The sequence below is a fragment of the Dasypus novemcinctus genome, chromosome X, assembly GCF_030445035.2.
Source record: "Dasypus novemcinctus isolate mDasNov1 chromosome X, mDasNov1.1.hap2, whole genome shotgun sequence".
NCBI classification, from domain to species: Eukaryota; Metazoa; Chordata; class Mammalia; order Cingulata; family Dasypodidae; genus Dasypus; species Dasypus novemcinctus.
In genome coordinates this window covers 24,465,576-24,484,343 of record NC_080704.1, presented here as the reverse complement: position 1 = coordinate 24,484,343, position 18,768 = coordinate 24,465,576, and the positions used below count along the sequence as shown (strand labels likewise).

The window sequence follows — 18,768 nt, the reverse complement described above, 5'->3', positions numbered from 1 at the left end:
AACTCGTACTCACTGGCTGCTGCTCCTGCCTGTGAACTGATCATCTCCCTCCCTCTGGGTTAGGGCTGTATGCAGATGGTGAGGTGGGGGCTGGTGTCATCCCAGGCAGTGGAAGTCAACTGGCTTTCACGGAAGGCAATTTCTATTAAGCTGTCGACAGAATGGATTCTCTTCCATACAGGCAGGCGGCACAAAGACCTTCTCAGAACACTTCATCCAGATGGCTGGAAAAACAGCAGAAAGCAAGTGGGTCCTACTGACAGAAAGTCATGGGCTTTCTTCTGTAGGAAGGCCAGTGGAGTGGCAGCTCCTTCCACCCCAAAAGTCCTGTCCTGACATGGAGCAGGCAGCAATCTAAGCCTTAACCAGCAACATACATTTTGCTGCCCAGTCTTTCCTGACCCCCAATTTTGGACACAACTCATAGGAATCATGGCAGCTCTTTGCCTCTAGAGGCAACGATTAATTCATGAAAACTTACCAAACAGGTTTATTCAATTCTGAGTCTTCAAACCTCCATTTATTCTGGCTCAACTGATTTTCTTTTCTTTTCTTTTTTAATTTATTTCTCTCCCTTTCCCTCCGTTGTGTGCTCTCTGTGTCCATTCACTGTGTGTTCTTCTGTGTCTGCTTGCATTATCAGGCGGCACTGGGAAACTGCGTCTCATTTTTGTTGTTGCATCATCTTGCTGCATCAGCTCTCTGTGTGTGCAGTGCTACTCCTGGGCAGCTGCACTTTTCATGTGGGGTGCTCTCCTTGAACATGGGGCACCTCTATATGGGGGCACCCTGCATGGCACAACATTCCTTGCGTGTGGCAGCACTGCACATGGGCCAGCTTACCACACAGGTCAGGAGGCCCTGGGGATCGAACCCTGGACCCTCCATATGGTAGGTGGACACTCTATCAGTTGAGCCACGACTGCTTCCCTGAAGTGATTTTCACATCCTACTCATTTTGTACATGGGCTAGTTGGAATTTACCTTCAACAAATTAACCTTTTTCTTCAAAATGCAAATGAAGAGCATGAAGTAGGTTTGAATGGGAAGAATTAAAGTACTGGAATGAATCCATTCGTTTCTTAAAAGTACAGCTGTGCACCTACTAAGTGCCAGATGCTGCTTACTGCATTAGAGGTAGGTGATGCAAGACAAGTGTCCCTTAAGGAACTCACAGTCTAAATGGGAGAGGATGTAAGAAGGGTCCTTAGCATGTAAAGACTGTAACAGGAATTAAGAAGAAACAAGATGCAGTCTTTGAATTTAGGTGACAAAGGAAGACTCTAGACAGGATATTGGAGAAAAAGATATTCTACTGAGAGAAATGTTGAAGAGCATCTGTCTAGAGGCGGTCCTGGCACAGGTTCAGGCCCTGGGTTCGCTGCTCCCTTGATCTGTGACTTTGCAAAGTCTCTATGCCTTAATTTCTTCATCTGAAACATGAAGAAAGACCTTTCTCAAAGGGGCGATTTTGCCTCCCCCCCTCCAGGGGACATTTGGCAATGTCGGGAGACATTTTTGGTTGTCACACTTGGAAGTGGGTGCTACTTGCATCTAGTGGGTGGAGACCAGGGACGCTGCTAAACATCCTCCAGTGCCCAGGACAGCTGTCCTCAATGTCAACAGTGCTGAGGCGGAGAAACATTGAATTAGATCATGTGGATAAGGTCCTCAGGGCAGTGGTCGCTATCATTATGACTCACTCTATAGTGCTACCCGTGGGAGGAAGTTATTTTAAGGTCCTCCATCTATTAGAAATAGAAAACGAGTCCCAGTGAGCAGCCGAATCAAGGTCAATACCTAGTCAAAAATCCCAGTCTTCTTCCCAATTTTGTGCCCCTACTTTCTCGGGACGGCAAGTAGGTTTGATTTGGAGCCACTGCTCTGCCTCCTTGGTAGTAACTGTGTTGAAAAACGTCTGGAGCCCAGGTTCTGAGGGAAGGGGCAGGGTGCTCACGTAGCAGTGTGTGCCGCTCTGGCAGCGGCGGCAGGGGTAGGCTTCTTGTCACTTCCTTGACAACCTTGCAAAAACCACTGGACACTGGAAGTGCTGGACAGGACAGAGCGAGACACACCTGCAGTCCTCTTCCAGCTGTGTCATGTAGTGACTCTGTGACCTTGGGCAGGTTCCCAAGCACTTGGAGCCACATCTATAAATAGGAATAATAATGCCAGTCTTGACCGGCTACCGTCAAGCCAGCAAGTTCACTAGGCTGCCAGGACACGCATGCGCATTCCACAAGGGCGCATTGCCTTTGCGGCCCCCACCACCTGCCGGGGCCCTCCGCCCTCCACCTCATGCTTCCAAGGCCAGAGGTATATTTGTTCATATTTAAATAGAATATTCTCTAAAGAGCAAGTACATATTTCCCCAGGGAATATGAAAAAAAGTCACTGAAAATTAAAATCCATTACTTTTCTGTGACTAATCTGAGCTCACTAAAAGCATCCAGGAAGCTGTCTTCCTCCATCACCACCTACCTTGAATTAGAACTTGATCCAGCTCAGAGGATTTTTAAACTGCAAGTGCCCTCTTTTCCCTGGAGGAGGCGCTGCAGTTCCATTGGAAAAAAAAAAGAAACAAAAAACCAAAAACCTGCAGCAGCTCCTGTTGTTTGCGGAGCCCTTATGTCTCACATAAGGCAAAACGACAAACAGCAAAATGACAAACATTTCACTTGAGCACTTTCATTTTGTTTTGGAAACTCCAAAGGACTTTTTCTTCGTTTACAACTAGAAAATGCACCTGGCTTGTAATTTCAGATTTTTCTCTGGAGATGATCAATTTAAGAAATATCTGAAGAGTGAAGCTGCCATCATTCTCTTACTATCAAGGAAAAGTCCAACAATGTGCTTCATACATTATTTTACTGCTCATTTCGAATGAGCTTAATGGCCAGAAGGAGAAAGCTCCTTTTATACACAGAATATGTACTGTTGGAGCCTGCAACGTTAAAATACAATGAGAGCCCTGTTGATCTAAACATCCAGAAGTGCCTGGGTGTCTCTGTGACATCCTGTGCTGGCTTATACCCCATTTGCATCCAATTTGCAACTATTATTACTCTACAGGAGTGCTTTCTCCTTCTTTCTGATGCTACTTAATTTGATAATTAAGCAATGTCTACTTTGCAGTGGCAGTGAAACAGGTAGGCAGGCATTAATAAATATAGGTGCCAAATTACATGGCAACCTGGAAACTTTGTGAAATGGCAGCTTAAGGGGGCATTGTGGGCCAGGCAATGAGGAAGCAAAGGCTTATTTGGATTTTGATGGCAAAAACAACAACATCTTTTAACCCGGGGCTAAGAGTAGCAATGATATTAAAAGTCCTTCCACTTGATCTCAAGGATTCCAAATTATGTCCATGCTCACTCTCTCTTTATAGCCTCACCACAGTTCTGTGAGCTAGGTAGGGCAGGAACTGAATTTGTACTTAGGTCTTATGTGATTTTTCCAACTTCACATGTGGTAGAAGATTGTGAAATTTATCATCATCTCCAGAGAAAGTTTATTTTCAGACTAGTAATTAAGCCTACTTAAATCCATCTGTAGAAAAATGGGTGTAATCCTTTTTAGTAAGAAATGTAGGATCACCACACAGTCTACAACAGGTGCCAAGGAGGGGGACAGTTACAATCCATGCCATGCGGCCAGAATTGAACAGATAATGGCTCTGGTTATACACAGGAGAACATGAGTCCTTTTCCCCCACTGACATGACACAAAATTATCCAGGATGAATCTACCCACCTCTACCTATAGATATATTTCAAAGGAAACCTATTATCTCAAGTTCTACCTCCATGAACTGTTTTCTTGATGCCCATTTCAAAACAATCATACTGTATTTTTTTGGTAAACATCCAAACATACAACACACACAAGGCAGGATTGATCCGGTATTTGGAAATCAGTTTAAAATGTCTTAAGGTCCAAAAGACCATGCAGCAAACAAATGACTCTGGAAAATTTCACTTCAAGATGATCACCCTAAAGGTCAACTCTTCTGTAAACACTCCATCAATTCAAACAGCCAAGAAATGGTGTCCTGGACTCCCTGCAGAGTCACATAGAGGGTTTACTGCTAGTTATCTGTCAGGGGAGAGAGAGAGCCTGAGAGTCACTGGGAACCAAATCCAGTCCAGTTATGGGCCAATTAAGTACCTGCTCCCACTGTCAGAAGCAGGCCACTTTGAATACAGCCACTTTTAACCATATCTCCATTCATCTCCCTCTAAAAACTTCCAGGGCTACTGTTCCTTCCAACCAATCCCATTTGCTCCCTTTGGAGTGACTCATTAAATGGAGAGCCCAAGTAAGTCCCTATTCTATTGGAGTTTCTTTTAACAAGTTCAGTCTCTGGGTGTAAGCATGCAGGTGGGTGATGTTTGCAGAATGATGCATTAGACAAATTGCTGGGTGCTGAGCTGTTGCACTGCAAGCTTTGCTTGTAGGTCAGCCAGTCACGTTGGCCTGCTCCCACAAAGTTCTCAGGATGCTAGGTCTCTAGAGTCTAGCTACTCATTGTTTCTCCCCCATTTCAGAAATGCCCAAAGCATACTCTGCGGCTAGAATCCTGCTTTTGACATGTCAAATGAAACACTAACTTTTCATGATTCCCACCAATGAAGTCTATTTATTGACAAATAAAATATAAGAGCTGGAGTTGCTGTAAGGCAGCTGTATTAGTTCACTATTACTGTGTAACAAATTACCCCAAACACAGCAGCTTAAAACAACAATAAATACTATCTCACAGTTTCTGTGGGTCAGGAGTTCAGAAGTGGTTTAGTTGGGTAGTTCTGGCCTGAGTTTCTCATAAGTTTGAATCAAGATGTTGGCTGGAGCTACAGGCATCAAAAGCTTTGACTAAGGCCAGAAGATCCATATCCATGATGGCTCACTCACATTGCTGGCAATTTGGTGCCCACTGTAATCAGGAGGCTCCAGTTCCTTCCTATGTGGCCCTCCCCACTGGACTGCTTGAGTGTCCTCACAACATGGTGGCCGATTTCCCCTGGAGCGACTCATCGAAGAGAGAGCAAGGTGGAAGCTGCGGTATCTTTTATGGCCTGGCCTCAGAGTCCCAGGCCATAATTTCTGTAATATGCTCATGGTTACACAAGTCAGCCCTATTCGGTGTGTGTGTGGGGGGGGGGGCAGGCTGCCCAGGAAGTGCACGCCAGGAGGGGGGATCACATGGGCCGTCCACAGTGGCCTACTCCTTTTTTTACAGATGAGAAAACTGGGCTCCAGAGACATGCAATTTGCCCCAAGTCACATAGCCTTACATTTCACTATTTGCCTTTATCCGCACCACCTAGAATTCTTATATTTATTTAAAATGCCCAAGTTGTTTATCTTTGGGGGGATTAGAAAGATGATTTCCAGATGTGCAGCCAGTTTCCCTGATGCTTCTAACAGAAGAAGCCCTTTAAAAACCAGACAACATACAAGCAAAGTGCAAAGTGCACACTCTGAGCACTCAGGAAAGTTTTCTCTTCATTTCCTTGAGTCATTAGGGAGGAGGGGCCCCAAAAAGGAGGGCAAGGAAAGCAGAACCTTTAAGGGGAGGCAAATCCACCGGCCAACTAAAAATCCTGCACAGCCTAAATTTTGACCTTTGCACATAGTTCTTCCTCCTCAGCTTGTTCTCATATGCAACTGTTTTCCTGCTCTCTCTTTTGATTTCTGAAGGTGAAATCAAGGACAAGAAGGAAAAAGCAGACTATGGTATCACCAAAAAGCAAACCAGGGAAGTGGACTTGGCCCAGTGGTTAGGGCGTCCGTCTACCACATGGGAGGTCCGCGGTTCAAACCCTTGGCCTTCTTGACCCCTGTGGAGCTGGCCCATGCGCAGTGCTGATGCGCACAAGGAGTGCCCTGCCACGCAGGGGTGTCCCCCACGTGGGGGAGCCCCACGCGCAAGGAGTGTGCCCTGTAAGGAAAGCCGCCCAGCATGAAAGAAAGTGCAGCTTGCACAGGAATGGCGCCACCCACACTTCCCGTGCCGCTGACAACAACAGAAGCGGACAAAGAAACAAGATGCAGCAAATAGACACAGAGAACAGACAACCGGGGGAAGGGGGAATTAAAAATAAATAAATTTAAAAAATCTTAAAAAAAAAAAAGCATCACCTGGATGATGCCTTGATGTAAAAAAAAAAAAAAGCAAACCAATGGAAGGGAAGACCCCCCCCCTCCTCAGGGGTTAGGGATTAATTAATCCCAGATGAAAGAGAATCATCCAGCCAGAGTAACCCCCTAGGAGAAGCACAGGCTCATTTTTTCTGTAAACACTTATGTTTCTGAACACACACACCACACGGGTTTTTAAGTACAAAGCTCAAAACTGAGATAAATGTATCAGTTCTTTTCTTTGTAGGATCCTCTTTGAAACATCCACCTTCTAAGAAAGGAAACAACAAGAAAGAAACCTTTTGCATCTTCTCTATCCCTTCTCGATCAGTTTTGGCAAGGCCTGTCATCTCTGATCAACTTGGCTAGTCAGGAAACACAACTCTCTCCCTGCCTGACCTATTTTGTCTAATGGGGGCCAGTTTTTTGCCCTCTGACAAGCTCCCTTCTCTCCTGCATTCCATTTATAGCAGAGCTTTATTAATGGTTAGATCGTTAGGAATGGCCCTATCTCCCTCACAGCCCTAGTTCCCATACTGTTAAATAAATTAAGCCATGGCATCAGAGACAGTCCATTTCTGCCTTATTTAGGCTCAGAATTCCTCCAAGCCTGCAAAATACTTCAAATTGGCAGGTGAGAGCTCGGCATGAGTTCCCACTGCCTGCCCAGCAGTCTGGGGTTGCTTGCGATTTGTCTTGCATTTGCTATCCCAGATGATATTTGTGTGGCCCCTGGAAGAAAGGCTGACATCTGGAAGGGAAAAACTCCAGTGAGGAGCACCTCGGCCTTTGCTAATGGCGAAGGGCCTCCTTTCTCAATCCTCAGGCAAGAGCCCTTGGACAAGGTTTGCTATGTCTGACCCTTCTCTTTCCCTTGAAAGAAGGTTGGCAAATTCCATTCACCCACTGTTCTTGTGGCTGTCACACAGGTGAACTCAACAAAGAACTGGTGCACGAATGGCCCACAGCTGTCCAAGTGGTCTGTGCGCTTTGCTTCTCAAAGCTTTCTTCTCACTTGTTTTTAGTTACTAGAGCCAGATCTTTAAAAAAACAAAACAAAACAAAAGCCAAATGTGATAATGCTGTGGCTCTTCCCTAAGCCCTAGGCCTGCATGAACCAGCTTAGACTCACCCATCTGTGCTCAGCCCAGGACATTCCTTGCTCCAACGCTAGTGACCTTCTCCCAGTTCATGGAGGTGCCATGGAGACGCTAGGCCTTCCCGCATGCTTACAATAGTCTTCTCCAGTCTTTCTCTCCTCCCCTCCCCTTTAGCTGGCTAACTCCTACTCCTCATTCCAGTCTCAATTCAAATGTTGTTCTGAAAAGGCTTTCCATAGCCCCTTAAGCGAAGTAAAGCTTCCTGTGCTTGTCCCATCACAGCAGTGTCCCCTTAGTGGCTTGCCATCCCTCACTTTATTGTCTGATTCTACTTTTAGGCGTTAAGTTCCACGAAAGGGGGTGACTCATCTGGCTTGTTCACTAGTGTAGCCACTGATGAAAGAAAAACTTTTCATGCAGTTTAGGGTCCCACAGCTTTATTAACTGATTCATGAATCAGGTAGGATCCCATCCAGAAAGTAGAAGAAGGGGAGCTGATGTGGCTCTAGTGGCTGAATGCTGGCTTCCCACACATGAGGTCCTGGGTTCAATTCCCAGCTCTGGTACTTCAAAAAAACAAAAACAAAAGCAACAACAACAAAAAAAAAAAACCCAACACAACAAAACAAACAATCAGAAAGTAGAAGGGAGCTCCTCAGAGGGGGTGGAAGGGGAAAGTTCATAGAGGACAAACATGGGAGCAAGTGAGGAAATGTTCTGATTGGCAGATGTCTATCAGATGTTTCACTTTACCTAGTGGGGTCAGGCAAAGTGAGGAGCAGATATGCATTGGTTAGCATGGGAGTCTTGTCCATTCTGATAAGCTAACTCTCCTGGACCAGAAACTACTTTAGTAGCAGGTGTTGCTTATCTGTTCTGTAGGGTGAGTTCCATTTTCTTAGAAATCCCCTGCAGGTTAACTGTTTTTATCTTTAGGAAAAGCCCTTCTCAGAAAGGGGTCCAACCGGACAATGCCCAACACAGGTGGCCATTTTACTTTACTTAACACCACTGGGCCATCTAATGTAAGCCACACAAACCTGGGCCTGCAGGTGCCCACCTTGAGGGCCATTTAAGCACAGAGCCACAACCAAAAAAACCACAAATCTAACTCCAAAAATGGCCTCAAAATAAATGTAAGTCTTCACTTAAGAAAGATTTACATTACACAAGCTAACAATCCTCTTGACCAAGATTCCTTTATTCTAGAGGCTTCTTAACCCAAACTTCTCTTCTTCCTTTCCTAAAAAATCTGGTTTTCCATAGATCCACTAGGCCTTTTTTTCTTCCTTACTCCCCTCCAGGCCTTTTTGTTATATATAGATGCATATTAAATTAGATTCGGCTCACTTCTTTCCATTCTCTCCACTCATTTAGACCTCCACCCACCAGCACCACGAAAGGCTGGAAGCCAAGATGACAAAGACTGAATCTCACTTGGAGGGCAGAGGTGGGGAAGGGATGTGTTTGTTTATATAAGTTTTGTTTGTGGAGGGGAGTGGGTGTCTGTTTTTGTCTCAGAATATTGTTAAGTACTGGCTCACATTTATTGAGCATTTACTATGTGGGAGCTCCTCTGCTGAATTCTTTAAAATTATATCTTCGCAACAATCCTATGAGCTTGATACATTTCAGGGGCACACAGAGAACTCAAGCCAGTTAGTAACTGCCTAAAGGTGACACTGGTAGGAAGTGGTCTTCCTGGGGATTTGAAGGCAGAGTCTGCCCTAAAGTGTCTCCACAGTTGCCCTGCAGGAAACAGTGGCTGAATGTATGACATGCTCCCACCTGGGAACCAGCTTGGAGGCTGGCACAGCAAAGGGTGTTGGAGCTATTGACATTTGGGGTCAGATAATTCTCTGCTGTGTGTGTGTGTAGGGGGGGCACATCCTGTGCATTGAAGGATGTTTAGCAAGATCCCTAGCCTCTACCCAGCAGATACCACTAGCACACTCCTCCTCCTGATCACCAAACATTGCTAAATGTCCCCTGGGGGGACAAAATCACCTACCTCCCCCACAGAGAGCCACTGAACTAGACCCTTAATTCTCAAGGTGGGGTCCATGGACCGACAGCAACGGCATCCCTTGGGAGTGTGTGGGAAATGCAGAATCTCAGACCCCATTCCAGACCTACTGAGGCAGAATCTGCAGGTTACCCAGATTCCCCGGGGTGGGGGGAGTTCATCTGGACATTAAAGTCTGAGAAGCACTTCAAGGCCAGTGGTTCTCAACCTTGGCTGCACAGCAGAACACCTGATCCCACCTGCAGGGATCCTGATTTAATTGACAAGGGGCAGCCTGGGCTTTGGAATTTTTAAAAAGTCTCTAAGTCATTCTAATGTGTAGCCAACATCAACTCCTGTTGTGGGTAGCTTAAAAAAAAAAACAAAAAAAACCCAAATCCCACAAGTCAGAATGATTTACAACAGCCTATAAACAAAATCCCGAATCTCCAAAGTGACGCCTCTTTCCGTTCCGTGATGTCTTTGACTTTTTCTCCTTCAAGAGTATAAAATTAGGGAAACGGACTTTGGCCCAGTGGTTAGGGCGTCCGTCTACCACATGGGAGGTCCGCGGTTCAAGCCCCGGGCCTCCTTGACCCGTGTGGAGCTGGCCCATGCGCAGTGCTGATGCGCGCAAGGAGTGCCGCGCCACGCGGGGGCGCCACGCAGGGTGTCCCCCGCGTAGGGGAGCCCCATGCGCAAGGAGTGCACCCATAAGGAGAGCCGCCCAGCGCGAAGGAGGGAGCAGCCTGCCCAGGAATGGCGCCGCCCACACTTCCCGTGCCGCTGACGACAACAGAAGCGGACAAAGAAACAAGAAACAAGACGCAGCAAAAAGACACAGAAAACAGACAACCAGGGGAGGGGAGGGGAATTAAATAAATAAAAATAAATCTTTAAAAAAAAAAAAAAAGAGTATAAAATTAAAGTTCTTTGATGATGGCTTCAAAGGTAGGATTTGGCCATAACTAGCTTTTTACATAGTGGTTGGGATGATTTGGGGATAAAAAATTAAGGCATTGATTTAAGCTTCCCCAGGTCGCTTTTTAAAGAAGTGAGAGCTATCAAAGTCATCCCTCAAAAACCTTGATAATTTTTTCGAAGTTTCTCTGCTTGAAAATAACAACCATTAAACAGCAAACTCTATCAAGAAAATTGTTTCGCATGAAATGCATAATTATATAAAGAGTCCATACAACTTGGGAAGTAAAACACTAACACCTTAATAGATAAAGGAAATGAACTCACAATTCACCCAAGTAGATGTATAATTAGTGGAAAAGCAGGAGAAAATGTGCAGCCTCACCAATAATCAAAGGGATGCTAAATGAAATGAGTTGCTAGATTTCCTCGTTTATAATTCACAAAGATGAGTGGGAAAGTGATCAGGAGACAGACACCTAATTACTTTTTCCCACAGATATCAAGTGTCTGCTATATAGCAGGTGCTGTGCTGGGCTAGGTGATGAGGGCATGGGGGTCAAGAAATCAAGCCCCTACCCAGTTATGCCCAGATGGAAATCCTTCCTAAAGAAAATGCTCATGTGGACTAAGTTTCATTCATTTATAGTAGCAAAAGTATTAGGAACCTAAGTTCCCAATAATAGGATTATGATGAACTAAATATGGTGCATCCACCTGATGAAATACTGTGAACACTATGTGTGAAATAATGAATGAGAAATGAAACCAAGAATATAAACAGTAGGAAACTGGAAAGATGGTTCAGTGATTGACTAAATTCTGAAAATTCCACATGGGATCATCCCCACACCTGATGCATACAATATATATCTGTATACGTAAAGCTCTGAGGAGTCCCAAAACTAAGAAAAAGGTTTAATTTTTGCTTAACCCAGTGGTTTTCAATTTATCTGACCATGGAAGGTTTGTTCCCTCTCCCCTCCCCTCTCCTCCTTTCTTTCAACAGTGAAACTTGTTTCATCTCTTGAACTAGTATTTCTCATCTCCCCCCATCCCACCCAAATACCCAAATCTTGAGTACTTGCTAGTTGATACAATAGTATTTAAGAGCTATGTAAAAATAAAAACCATACATGGGTGTACACACCTAAAAAATCGCCAAGCTGTTTGCTTAAGTTTTGTGCATTTTACTCTATCAAAATAGTTTTTAAAACCTGCTAGATGTTGAGAAGACATGAAATATTTCTTACTGAATTTTGGTGTTCATTCAACCAAGTACACAAATATTTATTATGCCCAATCTTTGATACACTGCATATATCGTTCTATGGATCAGTTGTTCACTTTATTCCAGGTGCCTCTAATATCTGTCAGTGTGTACAGATTACTTGTGCCCATTTTAAATGAGTTTTGAAAAAGCGTTTTTAATCCCAGACATGCTTTTAATCCTGCACCAGTTATTATCTAGCTGTGTGACCTCGGAGAAGTGATTTAACCTCTCTAGGTTTTAATTTCCTAATTTCTAAAATGAGGAGTAGTACTAAATTCTAGTTCCATTCATCTTTGAAAATGGTTTTACTGTTTTAAGAGATTATAAAGCTTTACAATTCTATCTTTGCCCCACGGTAAATCAGTGGCCACATTTGGAATGAATTTGAATACTGAATCTTTGGACCACTCACTAATATTGTTACTGTACAAAAAAAATGCTCAGCTGTAAGGTGGTCTCTCTTGACAATGCGGTTTTCAGGAATGCATTACTGGAGAAAGGCAGCGTTTTAGTTTGCTGAGTGCTGCCCAAGTAATACACCAGGGATGTCGTGGCTTTTCGATTAGGAATTTATTAGGTTAAAAGCTTACAGTTCCGAGGTTGGCAAAGTGTTCAAATCAAGGAATCATCAAGAGATGCCATCCCACCAAGTTGTAGCTCTGGGTGATCTGGCACATGGTGGCATCATCTAACGGGGCCATCTCTCCGAGTTCAGGTGTGGGTCATCAGGCAGGTGGCAAGGCACAATGCTGGTCTCTCCCCTCTCCTCTGGGCCTCATCTCTCCAGCTTCCAGCTGCTCCATGGGCCTAGCCTCTCTGGGGCCTCTTCCTGTGCCTCTGTGCTCCACTGAGTCCAGCTCCGGCCTCCGCATGCTGCTTTTAGCCTCTGTTTATAAAGGACTCCTCTAAGATGCTTATGACCCATCCTGGTCCCGCAGTCTAATCAAAGACCCTTAACAGAAGCCATCTAGTCAAATGTGATCTCATCAAAAGGTAGGTCCTTAACTGAATCTAACGAAAAGGCCCCGCATACAATAGGTTTACATGCACAGGAAGGGGTTAGCTTAAGAACATAATTTTCTGGGGTCCACAAAAGACTCAAATCAGCATAGGCAGGGAAGGCCTGTATTTGTTTCATACGTGACATTAAATATATGTCAGGAAATTGGTTTTCCATTTGGGTGTTCCATAACTCTTGGGTGCCACAGACCATTGTCAAGCGGTTCTAGGAGGAGGATGCATATTTTTGATGTAGACACCATTGTCCCTAGGGACCTAATGCACCAAAGACATAGAAGGATTTTGTCATCTGTGGAATATCTGAGAAGCTCTTGGTTAAGACGGCAGCCTGCTCTCCTTTTCTGCCTCTGCGTATTCTGGAGTTGGCTTTGGTCGGAAAGTCTTAGGTCAGTGTTTCTCTAATGAAGTCATCGGCCCAGAAAAAGGGAGGCATATGTTCTGAGAGATTCAGGGAAATTTACTACAAAAACCAGGCCCTGCAGCAGGGTCTGGCTTTGGAGTATGCCCCTTTCTCCACCAAAATCTCACCAAACAAATGAAATGTCGTGCTTCAGATGCCAGCCCCAATCTCTGGCTTGATACTCAATACAACCAACTCTCAATAGCCTAGGATATAAAAACTCCTTTTGAATTTATTTTCATGAGATTTGACCTGGATGTGCTGTTTGCCTTTTCCTCAAGGTCATTTAAATTCTCCACGGCCTGCACATAATACCACCTTCATCTGCATTCCACGTGCCGAATTTTATTTGAAAAATCTCCTGTTCTTTGAACCCTCCTCCTCCTCCCTGTTTTTAGTAGTTATTGGTAGGAATGTTTCCGTTTTTACTTTAGCTACTGAAAGAAAGCTTTGTGATGTGCGGAAACCAATTTTTTGTGGCTGCTTCACAGTTTAAGAAACAAACTTTACTTTCTGGCTTAGATTTTTTTTCTTTTAGTTTCTGAGCAGCAGTTTGGGATAAAAGACAGACAGCGTTCTGGGTTTGGAGTCACCTGGGTGCAACTGCAGGCCGTGTCTTTCCATTCTGTGTGCCCTGGGCACCAGACGGTCCCTTTAGAGCCCCGGCTGTGGCAGGAGATGGGGCTGTTCCATGCCCGGTTGGTCTGGCCTCCCTCCTGGCCTGGTCCTGACGATCGCCTGGGACAGAGGTTGCAGAGGTGCTCTGTCAACTCTAGAGGACTACACAAAAGCCAGGCTTTTTTTTTCTTCTTCTTCTTCTTTCTGATTTCCCACGGCTCTACATGCAGGGTGGGCCTGCAGCCCCGCTGTGATTCAGCACCGCCTGGGGGGAGTAATCATGGCCCCGCCCCTGAGGGGCTAGTTCAAGGCTCAATTTCTAGGCATGTAGTTGGGCAGACTCCATTCCCTGAGCTGTGTATGCTGGGCGACTGTGAGCAAGGCTTTGCTCCGGCGCCTGCACTGAGGGCGACACCGAGGAGCTATCTGGAGGCGCCGGCCCACGCCCGCCCGTGCGGGCCTTCCCTGAGTGTAACCAGAGAGGCTTCCGTGCCTTCTTTCAATCGGGTACCCGAGGTGTGGGGTGCAGCTTCTCGGCAGAGTGCCTCACGTTCCCCATCATTCCCAGCAGTGCCCCCACAGGAGCAGAGGCCACAGGGGACTGGCTGGCAGCTGTTGTCTCTGCAGCAAAGCCGTGTGGCCCGACGCCCTTGAAGTCCAACAACCGGAAAAACAAGTGTGCTTTACTGCGTGGGCAATTTTAGCTCTGGCTCCCTTCCCGTTGTCTCCCCTTTCTAAATGAGAGCCCAGACCCAGAGCAGCGGCCCAGGTCTCTGCGTTCCTGAACTCTCATATTCTGGCGTCATGCAGGCTCTGACTGGAGGACACGCCAAGTCCTGGGAGGCCAGGGACAGAGACTCTGGTCCCCTGGGGGCACTATACTTTGGGAAGGACCATATCTGACCTTACCCGCCAGCAGAGTCCAGTTCCAGGTTGCTAGGTGCTCCCGGATACCACCGGGGAGAGGGGGCTGGGGTGTGGAGCAGGGTGGCCTCAGGCCCCCTGCAGCGAGGCCTGTGTTCTGTCTGCTGCCGGGAGTCAGGCTCCTTCTACAAGGAAGACTTGTAGATGAGATGAGGTAACTGTGTGAAATCAGGGATGGGCTGCTGGCTCTTGGGAGATGCTTGAAATGGGTGCCATCACCATCAGCGGCTTCTCCTTGGCCATATGACAGAAGTCCAGCTAGGCTGGTGGCCCTTCCCCAGCATCCCCCTCTTCAAGCAGAGTTTTCTGAGCTTCCCTTGGCTCTCAGGCATGCCCAGGGAAGCAGAAACGCACAGGCTCCTGAGGACTTGTGCTGCATAAAGCAGTCCTTGAATTAATTTTTCGAAATATTTTGGTCCTCCCTTAGTGGCCATGATGGGCCAGGCAAACTGGATCAAGAGTTCCCTTTGTTTACAAAACTGTAAGGCATTGCATCTCACAGATTTTAAACAGTCACTGAAAGGACACTGCACATGACTTATCCTCTATTTCTCAATAGAACCATGACTTCACCCATCTGGAACAGATATATGGTAGACAAAGACCAGATCAAACCTGTCATATGAATGGCACCCGCTTCTGGGTTGCAGATGGTGTTTCTCAGTCTGGATACTTCTTGGGAAAGCAACCCCATCTCACAGAACAGGCATCAGTGATAATTTGCTATGGACCATCACCCCTTCATGCTGCTCAGAGAAGCCCGAGGAATGTCTCGGTTTCAAGGGCAGCTTGTCATGGGCCTCTCAGCCTGAGAGACTGGCCATAGGTGACCCAGCCCAGTGACCACAGTGAGTAAAAGGCTGGTGCACACCTTGGCCATGAGGGGACCATGGTGGACACCTGTGGCAGAAGCAACAGCACATGTAGACCTAGCACATGTAGACATCCAATCAACACACATGCTTTACCGTGTCTGTGGCCCCTTACTCCTTCCTGCTGCCTCATGTTGAAGACTGGGCTGGGTGTAATCTGGCTCCAGTTCTTTTCCTGTTCTCATGTCTCCCTGGTCTCCTTCATCACTCCCTGGGCCACTGCTATGTGCCAGGTGCCATGACAGACAATGGGGATATACAAATGAATAGGGCATGTGCATGCCCTTAAGAAGGTTCCAGTCTCTGAGCAGGACAGCTATCATGGGAAAACTCTGAGAAGAAAGAGCTGATGCATATGAAGAATGACTACAATGCAGCATGTCATCTCAAACCTGAGTCAAATACAACCTATATCATAGCAGTGCTATAAATGTTAAGTGACATAATGGGCTTTGAGATTGCTAAAAGCAATATACATGAAAGCAAGGCTTTCCAAAAGAGCTTTGCTGTAGGACTCTCCATAGGGCCCATTGACTAGAACTAGGTGTAACTGAGCGTGGGAAAGAGATTTGGCTTAGCAGCCTCTATAGTAGAGAAAAGCAAGGGAGAAGGGGCTGAGAAGAGATGTGGCGAGAGCCTGACCACAGTGTCTGCCACAGCAGGGGAGAGCCCTTGTCTGTGGAGTTTTCTTTCTTCCATCACCGATAATTGAAAATGTGAGCATTCCATTACTTTGAAAAGATTTGACCCATTCGCATAAGCAAAACACACAAGGAATGACACCAAAGCACAATGGGAAACAAAAGTGTAGATAATGTTCAAGAATCCCTGCATTATAAGAACCTTTAAAAGAAAGTTTACCGGGAAGCGGATTTGGCTCAACTGATAGAGCATTTGCCTACCATGTGGGAGGCCCAGTGTTCCAACCACAGGGCCTCCTGACCTGTGTAGTGACCTGGGCCATGCGCAGTGCTGATGTGCGCAAGGAGTGCCCTGTCAAGTAGGGGTGTCCCCCACATAGGGAAGCCCCACACATAAGGAGTGCGCCCCCGCAAGGAAGGCCACCCCACACAAAAAAAGTGCAGCTTGCCCAGGAGTGGTGCCGCACACACAGAGAGCTGGCTCAGCAAGATGACGCGACAAAAAGAGACACAGATTCCTGGTGCCGCTGCCAAGAATGCAAGTGGACATAGAAGAACACAAAGCGAATGGACACAGAGCAGACAACGGGGTGGGGCGGGGGGAAGAGGAGAGAAATGAATAAAAATATAGAAATAAATCTTTAAAAAAAAAGGTTACCATATCACTTAGCTATTGCCACATAAAAATCACCCCAAATCCAATGGCTTAAAACAAAATATTTTATTATGATAGCTCATGTGTTTGTGGCTCAGCTGATCTTGACTTGGCTCACTCTTGCATCTGCAGGTTCGTGGGGTGGTGGTGGGGGAGAGGACTCTGCTCTAGCCTGGGCACTTTAGCTGAGGTGACTCTGCTCTGAGTGTTTCTCATCCTTCTTATGACAATGGCAGAGGTAGAAGAGAGTAAGCAAAAACCTCTGATCCCTCTTGAGGCTTAGAGTCAGAACTGGCATGTCAGCCACTGGCCTCATTCCACTGGCCCAAGCAAATCACACAACCAAACTCAGGCATGAGGTAGCAACGCAAAGCTAGGTAGGAAACTGCATGGCAGTGGGTGTGGCCGTAGGGAGGGGTGAGGAATTGGAACCCTTCATGGGCATTAACCACAGGCAGTCATGGTTTTGCAATTCATAATCCTAAGATTAGCATTATACCTTAATCCTTCCTAAGGGAGCCATCCTGATTGAGTTTGGAATTATTCAAATCACTAGAGCCAAAGTTGACAGTCACAGCTTCTACACATTGAGAGAATGAATTGAGAGACTGAAGTTTCCAAGTCAAAATGGGGTTTTTGAATTTTGTCTTGTACCTCTGATAAGGATTTACAAGCTGTCCCTAAATGAAAACTATCTCATGATAGTATACCTTTGGTATTTCTTTTGCAGGTTTGATGTGAAGACTTGAAGAGGAGAAGAATGGATTCAAATGAACAGAGCTCTCTAAACGTTTTATATATTTGTATGAAGATTATGAACTCCAGAATGCTGTAGACTCTAGAAGAAATGTCCTATTTGTACATTTATATCTCTTCCTTAGAGCTGGCTGCATTTCTTAATTTAACTTATCTTCATTTTTGGCACCTTGTAGAACAAGTCAGCCCGTGAAGTCACCATTTGGAGGGTGTGGCTTGGAGGAGAGCTGTGATTTTATGGTGAGAGATATGGAAATGTACAGAACAGTGATTCTTACTAAAAGTTCTATAAACTACTTCCCACAATATTTTGGTCAATATTTGGACTGCATTTTAGTTCCTCACCTTAAAAATTATGTCAACAACCTTTTTATGAGTTCAAATAAATATTTGAGTAAATGTAAAATGTGAATCTAGACTAAATTAATTGTCATATGTTCAGATGGTTATATATTCCCTAACAGAAATGAGCTAGCCAAATCCCACATTGCCAAAGGGGGCACTTCTCTTTCTGAATTATCAGATACTATGGGTAAAAATATAGCTGGTTAATCCTTGCACATGAAGTTAAATTTTGCCCCAGGAACTGGGTATCGTTGATAGTCTCCCCTAAGGGATGATCTTGATGATGAGTACATTTTACTTCCAGAAGGGCTCACGGATTCCTCTCACTCAGAAGAATCGAGTTCATTATAAGGCATGATAAAATAAAGCTAGAAATCAGAACCAAAGAGCAGGGCAGATCATACCTTAACTGTCTTAAGAAAGATGGATTGTGTCTCCTCCTGCTAAGAAAGTCTCTTTGTACATTTAATCAATATCTAGCACTCTCATAAACCAAAAATATTTACCCGTGGCTGTCTAGGGGTGTATGATCTTCTGAAATGTGAAGGCAACTTCAAAATATGAAGGTTTGGGGCCACAGGTTACAGTGACCACACTGTTCTAAAGGCAAGTGTGCCACCTACCTGGTAGGCAGAGTCCACTCAACACATTTCTCAAGCTAAATGACTTTCATTTTTACTTCGGAGCATGCCATTTCAAAATATCAGATGGACTTCTAAACATCCCATGGATAAATGACTCGGTTGTAGTGCCGGATCATAGAGCTTGTTTTCTTTTTTTAAAAATTTATTTATTTATTTAATTTCCCTCCCCTCCCCCGGTTGTCTGTTCTCTGAGTCTTTTTGCTGCGTCTTGTTTCTTTGTCCGCTTCTGTTGTCGTCAGCGGCATGGGAAGTGTGTGCGGCGCCATTCCTGGGCAGGCTGCACTTTCTTTCGCGCTGGGTGGCTCTCCTTACGGGACGCACTCCTTGCGCGTGGGGCTCCCCTATGCGGGGACACCCCTGCCTATGTGGGGGACACCCCTGTGTGTGGCATGGCACTCCTTGCGCACATCAGCACTGCACATGGGCCAGCTGCACACGGGTCAAGGAGGCCCG

General features: G+C 45.7%; 1 protein-coding gene across 2 annotated transcripts in view; it reads left to right on the top strand.

Annotated features, from left to right (window-relative positions):
- Positions 1-17,738, top strand: part of SMPX (small muscle protein X-linked) — a 75,438-nt gene extending 57,700 nt beyond the window's left edge. For both annotated transcript variants that reach the window (XM_071212923.1, XM_071212924.1), the window contains exon 5: positions 17,301-17,738. The gene's annotated coding sequence lies outside the window, so the exon portion shown is untranslated. The remainder of the gene's footprint in view (positions 1-17,300) is intronic.
- The last annotated feature ends 1,030 nt before the right edge of the window (positions 17,739-18,768 follow it).